Genomic DNA, 12,085 nt, shown 5'->3' with positions numbered 1-12,085 from the left:
GGGTCCTCACCCCCTCAAGGCCAGGCCCTCCCACCCACCCTCTAGAAATTGCAGGAAGCCTCTTCCCCCTGCAATGCCCGTCCAGCGCCCTCCACTGAGAAAGCTTAACATCAAGCTCACGTAGACACCTAAAGGAACTCCATTATGGCAGACATGATGTGGTTGGACCTGAGAGGCCAGGAATTGATAACTGACAGTCCCTATTTTGGAGGGCCTTGGTTCATTTTCTCCACAACTATTTTTCTGTTTACATTTCCTTTCTCTTCTTAAAGCAATTTTGCAAGAACGAGGAAAAGTCTTAATTTCATATGATCTCCAGGTTCTTAAGTCTGTGATTGCTTTATTAAATGTGCTTTTCAATTAATAAGTTCTATGAACATAATTATCAGTCAGTCTTGCATAGTATTTTAGAACTGATTTTTGCACACGCTAACTTCTTACAAATGATCTTTCCACCAGGAAATAGCACTGGCTTACCAGTCTCCACTCACTGACCCTGCAGCCACACTGGCCTGCTGAGTGGTCATCAGTCCTGCCCAGCAGATTCCAGTCTCAGGGCCTCTGACACCCAAGTCCACTCCCTGCATATGCCTGCATGGCCATGGGTCTCCACTCCATCTCCTGCAGGTCTCCTCCCAAAGGCCACCTGATCAGAGAGAACGTGCCCATACATCCTAATTAAAGCAACACCCACATCGCTTCCTCTCCCTTTATGCTACTTTATTTTAGCTTTTAGCATTTATTAAGTTCTAACGGGTATATGTATATGTATATATGTATGTGTGTATATGTATATGTCTGTGTATATGTATATTTCTAGGTGTATGTGTAGTATATGTGTATATATATGTATATGTATACATTTATATGTGTATATGTATATGTGTACATATATGTGTATATGTGTATTGCATATGTGCATATGTATATGTGTATATGCATGTGTATAAGTGTATGTGTATATGTATATGTGTATGTGTATGTGTAGTATATGTGCATATGTATATGTATACGTTTATATGTGTATATGTTTATATGCATATGTGTATAAGTGTATGTGTATATGTATATGTAGTATATGTGTATGTGTATATGTAGTGTATGTGTATGTGTATAAGCAGTATATGTATATATGTAGTATATGTGTATGCGTATAGGTAGTATATGTGTATGTGTATATGGTACATATGTGTATATGCAGTATATGTGTATGCATATATTATACATGCATGTATGTAGTATATGTGTATGCTATATATGTATACTACATATGTACATATGTATATGTGTGTGTGTGTGTGTGTGTGTGTGTGTGTGTGTGTGTGTAATACACTTTGTATTTGTTTATTGTTTATCTCAACTACCTCTTATCACTGGGACATATGGTAGAAAAGCAGGGACTTAGTTACCGTGCATTGCTGTGTCCTCAGTGCCTAGAACAACTGGCACACAGTATGCATGTTGTCCATTTTTGTGGTTGAGTAAACTTTACCTATTCTTGGACCTACTGGGAGAATGGAGTCCATAGAAACCACTTAACAATATTTGATGCAGTTAATTTCCTGTGGAAATTCATGAAAAATTGAAGGCACAAAGGTTTTACATGAAAAATGGTTCTAACTCTTGTACTGGCAATTGGAGAAGAGCTTAGGGGGACACCTGGTGTTGCTGGATGTCAATCCCTCTTATAAAGTAGTAAAACCTGTACATGCAGCTGTGCATTTTGTTCTATCCTCCTACGGTCTATTTCTGTGTTTGGGAACATGGCAAAATAATATGGGAATCCCTGGTTGGACCTACCACTGTAGGGCTTGAGTTCTATCACAGCATCATCTTACCTGTGTGGGTTCTTCTCTGTACCCCTCACTCCCTTTTCATTCCTAGCAGTCACAACCTAGCTCTTCTCTCCAAATACTCGGAGAGGGGAAGTGCATGAGAGAAAAAAGGGAAAACTCTATTCTTGAGTGTCCTTCAGGTTAGGAAAATCTTCAAAGCCTATGCCGGCATTGTCTCTTTTCTCCTGGTTCGCTCCCTGATTTCTCCAAACCTGTGATGCATAGGACCATGAGTGCACCAGGATCTCATGGTGAGTTCAGAATGTAGAACATGACTCAGACGGGCTGTGAGCAGTTCAACAACAGCTTCAGGAAAGCAAAATTTGCTGGAACATTCCTCCTGGCCTCCACTCCCCAACCACCCAAGGCTTCAACTAATGTGATTTTGGAAGATGCTCTTGTTTCACAGTCCAAACCACTTGAAGAAAAAAAAAAAAAGGCACTAAATTGACGCGGTGGCTTGGGTTTTTTTCCCCAGGAGATTTCTCTTTAAAAACTTACATATGTTCCCTTTTATTGTTTTATTTGCAAAAAAGGGGGAGAATCTGAACCCGTGGAATTATTGTAATTGTACATCAAGAAAATCCAACTCAGAGAACTATTTCTATACACATATTAAACTAATTTACTCACTAAAAGGTCATGATCAATGGTCCTCCAAATTGGCCCAGAGAAATACTGATCATTCCCCCTTCAATTTCCCTTTCATTGGGATATTTCTGTTTTCTTGGGGACAATATAACAATTCTGATAAAACGTCAGCATTATTTCCCAGACCTTGTTCATCAAGCATAGCTAGTTTTTGCTTTGTTTGTTCCCATTACCCAGATGTGAGATTTGTCAACATCACAAAGTTTCCCATTGAGTAAAAGACGATCTGTATTAGGCAGTCACAACTGTGCCCCTAACTAAACTCTAGAATTGGCGTTATAGTCTTAGAGAATTTTAGAAGTCCAAGATAAAGGCTAAGAAGGACTTTGCTTATAAAAGGATATATAAAAGAGTTTATCTAATGCAAATGCTTCATTTTACTTAACCAAGATCAAATAACCCTTTTGTAGAAATAAAGATCACACGTCCTTCAAATTGCTATTCCAATGGACATGAGTTTGTTCTCCAGATTGAGAGTAGGGACCCAGGACCCCGAGCTGGGCATATAGGTGTTGGAGAGCAGGCGTGGATGCAGGGATGGTTGGTCTGCATAGATGGGAGCTGAGGGGCACCCCGGACAAAACTTGACAGTGAAGTGATGGATCCTTGTCCGTATCTGCTAAAGAACTCCGTGAAATAATTCAGCACTGGGCTTCCAGAATGTCAGCACAGCTAAGATTTCCACGTTAGCACACGTGAATGTACACACTTTCGTAAAGCTTTTATTCTCCTGATCTCTATTCTCAGCACGCCCCAGTCTCTCTCTCCTGTGGACACTTTCTGGCCTTCTGGCAGTTTCTGGGAAGGAAAGGTGGTGAGAAGGGACTCTGATTTGTCAGCCCGGATGTCAGTTGACAGAAACGCACTGTGTGGCTTTGGTCAGAGAGAGGGAGGAACACTATGGTCAACAGATTCAGAGTGAGGGGGCGAGAGGCAGGAGCAGGGGTAGTGGTAGGGACAATGGGTCATTAGGCCCATCCCCCCAGCCTAACGACCATGAGGGCTGGCAGTCTGGTGGCAAAGGCCACCGGTCCTCCCTTTCCTACAGGGTAACAACAGCAATGCCTGGAGCTGAAGACTCTCAAACCATGTTCTCAGCTTCTAGGCTCCCCTGCCAAATGGTGTAGGAGTTAGAGGGCGCTGAGAAGAGGCACTTGTATGCTTAGTCCTGAGCCTGGATCTGTGGGAAATAACAGACAATCTGTGGTCACTGTCTTTGAGGCAACTAGAGTCTGCCCTGGGAAATAAGGCCACCAAAACCAAGTCAAATGACCCTCTGGTATGCACAGAACTTTGTAAAAGTCAAACCCTGGGGAGGGCAGGGCTGGTAGGGTGGGCCCAATGCTCCCAGAGGTGAAGCCACCAGCCCAGGGACACACAGCTGATGAATGAGGACCTACACTCCACAGATGTTGGAGGTTATGAGCAGTAACTGGGGAGGTCCATCCCTAAATTTGCAGGGCCTAGGGCAAAAATAGAAAGAGAGGCCCATTAGTCAAAATAGTTGAAAGTTATAAAGCAAACGTAGAAAACTGTTAAAGTAGATTTTATCCGCCCACCTTGACAAATGAAACTTCGTGATATAGTCTGAAAATTATATGGGTTTTTTTGTAACTAAAATTCAGCAGAATATCAAATATCACTCAATTTAATTTTTATTTAATTGTATGTTTTACTGATGGGCTGATGATGTTTGAATAATTAATAAGATAAAAGGTAGACAAGTAATATATTATGATTGAAAATTTTTCCCTTTGTAATGGTTGCTTTAGTTTCTTTGCCATGAACAGATGATGCTAATACTCACTGACCCCCTGAGCAATGCTGAATGTATAGAGGGAGGTCAGACATCACCATCACCTAAGTTGGCTGTTTGTAGGTATTTAAGTATTTGATCTGTATACTTATACTTTCTTTGCACTATTGTCTATGGTAATTTTAGTCATGGGCAAAATTATTTTTTAATTTTGAAAAGGGTGAACAATACTAAATATCAAAATACAGCACAAAAATATAGAACCCAAAGGAGCACTGGTATGTGGAGAACCTGACAGATATGCCAATGGAACAAATTAAAGGTATAAACAGACTATACATATGCCCTCTTAAGTAGGAGGCAAAGGGACAGTGTATTTGACAAATGTTAGGACAACACCCACTGAGCTGGGGGAAAATGTCATATCCCCGCCTCGTGTTGTACTCAGGACAGTGAGACAGATTAAGCGGTTAATGTCTACAAATAAAGATAACTTTGCTCATTCCTTTGAATTTTTTCTATATCTTTTTACTGCCTCTCTAGTTGAAGCAGCTAGAGAGTGACTCTATGCCAAATGACAGTGATGAGACTTCACTTTATTAGTTTTTAGCTGATTTTAACTAGAATGTTTCTAGTGTTTTCCATTAAGAAAGATGCTGGCCACTAGCTTGAGATACCCATCATTACTTAAGAAAATAGTTTTCATTTCCAATGCAATAGTGTACTTATGAGGTATTTTAAGGACTATGAAGTTTGTTTTTAGCATCTATGGAAATTCCCTATGAATGAAACTGTTGGGCCCTTAAGGTATATTTATTTTTAAGGCTTTTGAAATTTATTTTCAAATTACCCCCCAGAATCTTTATATCAATTTAGATTTTACAAGTGTTATATGTGTAGATGTTTTAGATTCATGAAGATTTTCAGAAGGAATATGTGTTTTGGTGTATATACTCTTCCATCTGGTGGCTCATACAAGATCAAAGAGCCACTAATTTCCCTGGGTCTCCTTCCAGAATTTCTTTAAGCACAAAGTACAAATATATACTCGTCTCCCTCCTTTTTTTTCCAGAAGAGTTCAATGTATGTGGATGTTTTTATATGTACCAAGAGACAGCCATCACTATACTTTTTAATTGCTGGATCAAATCTCAGGCATAAAGGCAGCACCAGTTACTCAAATAGTCCCAACTGTTGGGCATGTCGCTGGTTTTCAGTACCTGGCTGTGGTGGACAGCGCTGCACCTCCATCATTCACTCAAGTGTAGATGTGCCTACAAACTTTCACTTTTTGCAGACGACATGATACTCTACATGGAAAACCCGACAGATTCCACCAAAAGTCTGCTAGAACTAATACGTGAATTCAGCAAAGTCGCAGGGTACAGCATCAATGTACAGAAATCGGTTGCATTTTTATACACCAGTAATGAAACAACATAAAGAGAAATAAAGAAGCTGATCCCATTCACAATTGCACCAAGAACCATAAAGTACCTAGGAATAAACGTAACCAAAGATGTAAAAGATCTATATGCTGAAAACTATAGAAATCTTACGAAGGAAATTGAAGAAGATACAAAGAAATGGAAAAACATTCCATGCTCATGGATTGGAAAACTAAATATTGTTCAAATGTCAATACTACCCAAAGCAATCTACACATTCATTGCCATCCCAATCAAAATTGCACAAGCGTTCTTCTCAAAGCTAGAACAAACAATCCTAAAATTTGTATGGAACCACAAAAGGCCCCAAATAGCCAAAGTAATTTTGAATAAGAAGACCAAAGCAGGAGGCATCACAATCCCCGACTTTAGCCTCTACTACAAAGCTGTAATCATCAAGACAGTATGGCGTTGGTACAAAACAGACACATAAACCAATGGAATAGAATAGAGACCCCAGAATTGGACCCACAAATGTATGGCCAACTAATCTTTGACAAAGCAGGAAAGAGTATCCAATGGAAAAAAAGACAGTCTCTTTAACAAATGGTGTTGGGAGAACTGGACAGCAACACGCAGAAGAATGAAACTAGACCACTTACTTACACCGTACACAAAAATAAACTCAAATGGATGAAGGACCTGAATGTGAGACAGGAAATCATCAAAACCCCAGAAGAGAAAGCAGGAAAAAACCTCTTTGAACTCAGCCGTAGCAATTTCTTACTCAACACATCTCCAAAGGCAAGGGAATTAAAAGCAAAAATGAACTATTCAGACCTCATCAAGATAAAAAGCTTCTGCACTGCAAAGGAAACAATCAACAAAGCTAAAAAACAACTGACAGAATGCGAAAAGATATTTGAAAAAGACATATTGGATAAAGGGCTAGTATCTACAATCTATAAAGAACTTGCCAAACTCCACACCCAAAAAACATAATTCAGCGAAGAAATGGGCAGAAGACATGAATAGACACTTTTCCAAAGAAGACATCCAGATGGCCAACGGCACATGAAAAGATGCTCAATGTCACTCCTCATCAGGGAAATCCAAATCAAAACCACACTGAGATACCACCTCACGCCAGTCAGAGTGGCTAAAATGAACAAATCAGGAGACTATAGATGCTATTAAGGATGTGGAGACACGGGAACCCTCTTGCACTGTTGGTGGGAATGCAAACTGGTGCAGCTGCTCTTGAAAACAGTGTGGAGGTTCATCAAAAAAATGAAAACTACCTATGACTCAGCAATAGCACTGCTAGGAATTTACCCAAGGGATACAGGAGTGCTGATGCAGAGGGGCACGTGTACCCCAATGTTTATAGCAGCACTTTCAACAATAGCCAAATTATGGAAAGAGCCTAAATGCCCAACAACTGACGAATGGATAAAGAAGATGTAGTTTATATATACAATGGAATACTACTTGGCAATTAGAAAGAATGAAATCTGGCTATTTGCAGCAACATGGATGGAATTGGAGTGTATTATGCTGAGTGAAATAAGTCAGGCAGAGAAGGACAGATACCATATGTTTTCACTCATATGTGGATCTTGAGAAACTTAACAGAAGACCATGAGGGAGGGGAAGGAGGAAAAAAAGTTACAGAGAGGGAGGGAGGCAAACCATAATAGACTCTTAAGGACTGAGAACAAACTGAGGGCTGATGGGGGGTGGGGGAGAGGGAAAAGTGGGTGATAAGCATGGAGGAGGGCACTCGGGATGAGCACTGGGTGTTGTATGGAAACCAATATGACAATAAATTATATGTAAAAAAATAAAAAGAAAAAACAAAATTAAATAAATATATTGAAGAAGAAGAAGAAGAAGAAGAGAGGGGGAGGAGGAGGAGGAGGAGGGGGAGGCAGCAGCCTCCGAAGTGGGTAACTCTGTCTGAGAGTCCATGCATGTACAATTCTGACAGCTGCTACTTGGCTGGCTGTCCTCCAAAAGAGTTTCAGTGGCTTGCAATCCTATCATCTATGTCTGACCATGGCCACTGACACAGACTGCCAACAGCATGAGGAAATTCTTGACTTTTACTAAACACAGAGATAAAAATGGTCCTTGGTGCAGTTTTTAGTTACCTTCCTCATGCATGAGGCAAGCTGAGCATCTTCCCACGTGCTTGAGAGCCACTTGTAAATCCTCTCTTGTAAACTGTCCACTCACCTATCCTTCTTCACTCAGATTCCTACTGTTTTCTTAGTCATTTTATACAAAGTTTCTTAGAGGTCTTTATATGTAACAGACACTTTTGTGATAGGAAATGTAAATATGTAAATGTAAATATTTTCTATTCTTCTCACTTTTGATTTTGCCTGTGTGGTTATTTTTATGCAGAAGGGTTTCTTTTGTAGACATTTTTTTTTTACTTAGTAAAATGTATTATTTTCCTGTATGACTTTTAAATTTTGAGCCATATTAAAATGGTCTTCCTCAATACAAAACTGTAAGGTCATGTCCCTCCCTTGTTTCTTTTATTACGTTGATGGTTTAATTATTTATATTTTAATATGATCATTTTGGAATTACACTGGCATATGGTTTAAGGTGTGTATCCACCCTTAATTTTTGTCTTGAGAAACATGTTGTTTGAAGAGGGAGAGGAACTTGGGACCAACTATTCTTTTTACCCTTACTAGTGACTTTCTGCCCAGCTGCCCTAAGGATTCTTTACCTAAAAGATAAAGATAAAGAATCTTTAAAACCATTCACTTCAGGGGCACCTGGGTGGCTCAGTCGGTTAAGTGTCTGACCTCGGCTCAGGTCATGAACTTGCGGTTCATGAGTTCGAGCCCTGCGTTGGGCTCTGTGCTGACAGCTCAGAGCCTGGAGCCTGCTTCAGATTCTGTGTCTCCCTCTCTCTCTGCCCCTCCCCTGCTCATGCTCTCTCTCTCTCTCTCTCTCTTAAAAATAAATAAAACATTTTAAAACCATTCACTTCATTCAGGTCAGACTGGAAGTTGACCATCCATTTTCCAATTTTCCATTGCACAGAGCGGACACTTCCAATATGTAGATTCAAATATTTCACTCTGGGAAAGATACTGTTTTCCTCTGTAATATTAAATATTTGTTGTATACCAGCATGTTCGATGTTTCTCTGGGGACACCAGTTGTGTGAATGTCATCACTACTTTTTTAGTCATTTATTGGCTATCCTGTTCTCTTTTATTTTTTAATCCTTTGTTTTCATTTCACTTTTTTCCACATGTCTTATATGAAGCCTGTCCCTGGTAGACTTTGTGAAGTGTCTACTCTCCCACACTTCATTTTTCAGATGCTTTTGTTTCTTTTCTCCCACTTTTGTTCTGGAGCTCTGCCAGCACTGTTGATCTGCTCACCGGCTCGCAGTTTCTTCCTTCAGTCTTGCACTTCTGAATTGTGATCTTTCGTCTTGGAGTTAACTATTCCAATGCCTTTTGTGTTGCTGCTGTTGTTGTGTTTTTCAGGGAAATAACTGGGAAATCTTTCGTTGTTGCTACATGGCAACACCTTCTCTTGTAAGTGATCATGTGCTACCAGGTACTTTTGCATCTCTTTCTTTAAAAAAAATTTTTTTTAATGTTTATTTATTTTTGAGAGACACAGAGACAGAGCACGAGTAGGGGAGGGGCAGAGAGAAAGGGAGACACAGAATCCGAAGCAGGCTCCAGGCCCTGAGCCATCAGCACAGAGCCCGATGCGGGGCTCAAACTCATGAATGTGAGATCATGACTGGAGCGAAAGTCGGACGCTTACCTGACTGAGGCACCCAGGCACCCCTGCACTTATTTCTTAAGTATCTTTATGACTCTGCTGTGTGTCCCCTTCCACTACTTATTATTGGGTGGGCTGGACCTTCTTAGATCCCATCGATGACAGTTTCTGAGAGTGGTGGGTGTCAGGGAGAAACTAGGTTCAAAGCTGAAAGGCTCCATAGTTTCCACTGCCACAGAAACAAACAGTTTCCTTCTGTGGGGACCATTCTATACCCTACCTTATCTTCTCCCTGATTCAAACTACCTCCAGAAACAATTCGGTCACTATCCTTTCCCTTCCTGGTGTCCAAGTCCGTCTGCTGCCACACTGGCAGCAAACGTTGTCATTTCAGGGTGACCCCCTTGCCTATTCTAAGGCCACCTGCTGTGTCTCTCACTAGTTCTGGGCCTCTCCTCTTCCATTCCTCACACCAGAGTTTCTGCATGATCTTGGGTTCTTTTTGACAGGCTTTAGGTAGATTTTGGAAATCTGTGGATTTTATGTGTGGCTAAATCCAACTGAAAATGGAGTTGACACTATTTTCTTTTTTTTTTTTACGTTTCCCTGTTGCTTTTGTATATCTTCTGAGAGGAGAAAAGGAAAGAGGCTATACCATCACCCAGGAAGTATCTTGAGTACCTCTGACACAGAATTTTCCTCACTCGTGTTGCCTGCTGGGGAATGCTCCATAGATTTGAAAATCTGAATTCCTCTTATCTAGGGATAGTTTTTTACACATTTGGTTCACATCTCCAGATAGGTAGCATGAGTGTACTATATCCTAGGATTCACACATCTGCATTTACGCATATGCAGATACATATGCGCATCTACGACAAACAAATACAACAGCACAGGCACTCCCAACTTTCCTGGCTCTACTACACCAAGGCTCTCTCTTCTCAGGTCATGCATTTCATTCCGTTCTACTTTGTTTTTAATGCTTGCCGTGTTCTGTTAAATTCAGTTTATGATCCACGAGTGACTTACTATTCTCTTTGAAAATCTCTCACCTACAAGATCTATTCATTCTTTACCTAGTGTTTATGGGGTGTCTTCTGTGGGTCACACACCATGCTGGGTGTTTTAATACGACTGTACCACATATGCATTCAAGTGTGACCTCTATCTTTATGAAAGTTTACAGAAAGGCAACTACATGGCTAAGCGAATGAAGTCATCATAAACAGGATGATGGTGACACCATGTACTGTCTTTCATTTATACTGTCCAACAGAGTTAACAAATAATTCAAACATTTTTATCTACTTCAATTTTAATTCTTAAATTATTTTTATGAGAAAGAGAGTGCGAGTAGGGAGAGGGGCCTAGAGGAGAGAGAAAGAATCTTAAGCAGAATCCACACTCAGTGTGGACCCCAATGTGGGGCTTGATCCCACGACCCTGGGATCATGATCTAAGCCCCAATCAAAAGTCGGATGCTCAACCAACCGAGCCACCCAGGCACCCCTCTAATTTAATTTTTAAAACACCTGTGCCAGTTGTGCAGGGATTATACTGTCTTTCAAGTGAAAAAAAAAATCTAAGGTTCAGTGGTTTTATGACTCGCTCAAGATCACACAGTAAGTCACAAAATTGGACCAGAATCTCTGTGCTCTAATTCTTAGTCGTTGCCCTTTATGTCTCATTAAACATAGACTCAACTAACATGATTAGCTGTCAAAGAAGGTTAAAAGATAGAAACTTCTTTGAAAGAGTGAAATATCAGCGCCACCTAAAAATAATTTTCATTAATAATCCAACATTAGTTTTAGGGGACATATTTTAAAATGTCTGAATAGTTAAAATAAGAATAGCCCCCCACACACACGTGCACGCGCGCACACACACACACACACACACACACACTCCAAGGATTCTATTTATTTATTTAATTATTTATTATTTTCTGTATCTTTGTTTAATTTTGATACAGAGAGAGAGATAGATCGTGAGCGGGGGAGGACCAGAGACAGAGGGAGACACGGAATCAGAAGCAGACTCCAGGCTCCGAGATGTCAGCCCAGAGCCCGATGCGGGGCTCAAACTCACACACCATGAGATCATGACCTGAGCCGAAGTCAGAGGCTTAACCGACTGAGCCACCCAGGTGCCCCAGAGGTGCTCTTCGGAGTGGGCACCTTGCTAGGAACTTTCTCTCAAGAACCGATACCAGTAGAGGGGCAAGATCAAGAGAAAAGTGGCTGAATGCTGCGTTGTATGGCCGTGTGTAGGATGTGTGTGTCTGGAGGGCAGCCTGGGGCCTGGAGGCAGCGGTGGGCCATTTGGAGTCTGAGGGCAGCAGGAGACACAGGCCTCACCTGTACTTCCAGACATTCATCTCCTGGGAGCATGGATCCCTGAGTGAACATCCTCTTAATGGGAAGCAACTCAAGACACAGCGAAAGCTGACCACAAGCCCTCTAAGGAAGACAGACCCGTGGAGAAGGCAACAATGGCACACGTGTCCGGGCAGGAGTCACTTGTGGCGGAGGACGCATGACAAAGCGAGCCAGGCTGGCAGAACCAAGATCCTTCTGTGAAAAATAAAGGAGGAAGAAGCGACGGAACGGTTTTCATCCAAGAACAAGCCTCCCTCAGAAGCACTGCACCTGACGTGGTATTTGTGTAACCTGCCCGTAAGG

Source organism: Panthera pardus, unplaced genomic scaffold (genome assembly GCF_024362965.1).
Source record: "Panthera pardus isolate Hobbes unplaced genomic scaffold, ASM2436296v1 HiC_scaffold_26, whole genome shotgun sequence".
In the NCBI taxonomy this organism is placed as follows: Eukaryota; Metazoa; Chordata; class Mammalia; order Carnivora; family Felidae; genus Panthera; species Panthera pardus.
This window is presented reverse-complemented; position numbering follows the sequence as displayed.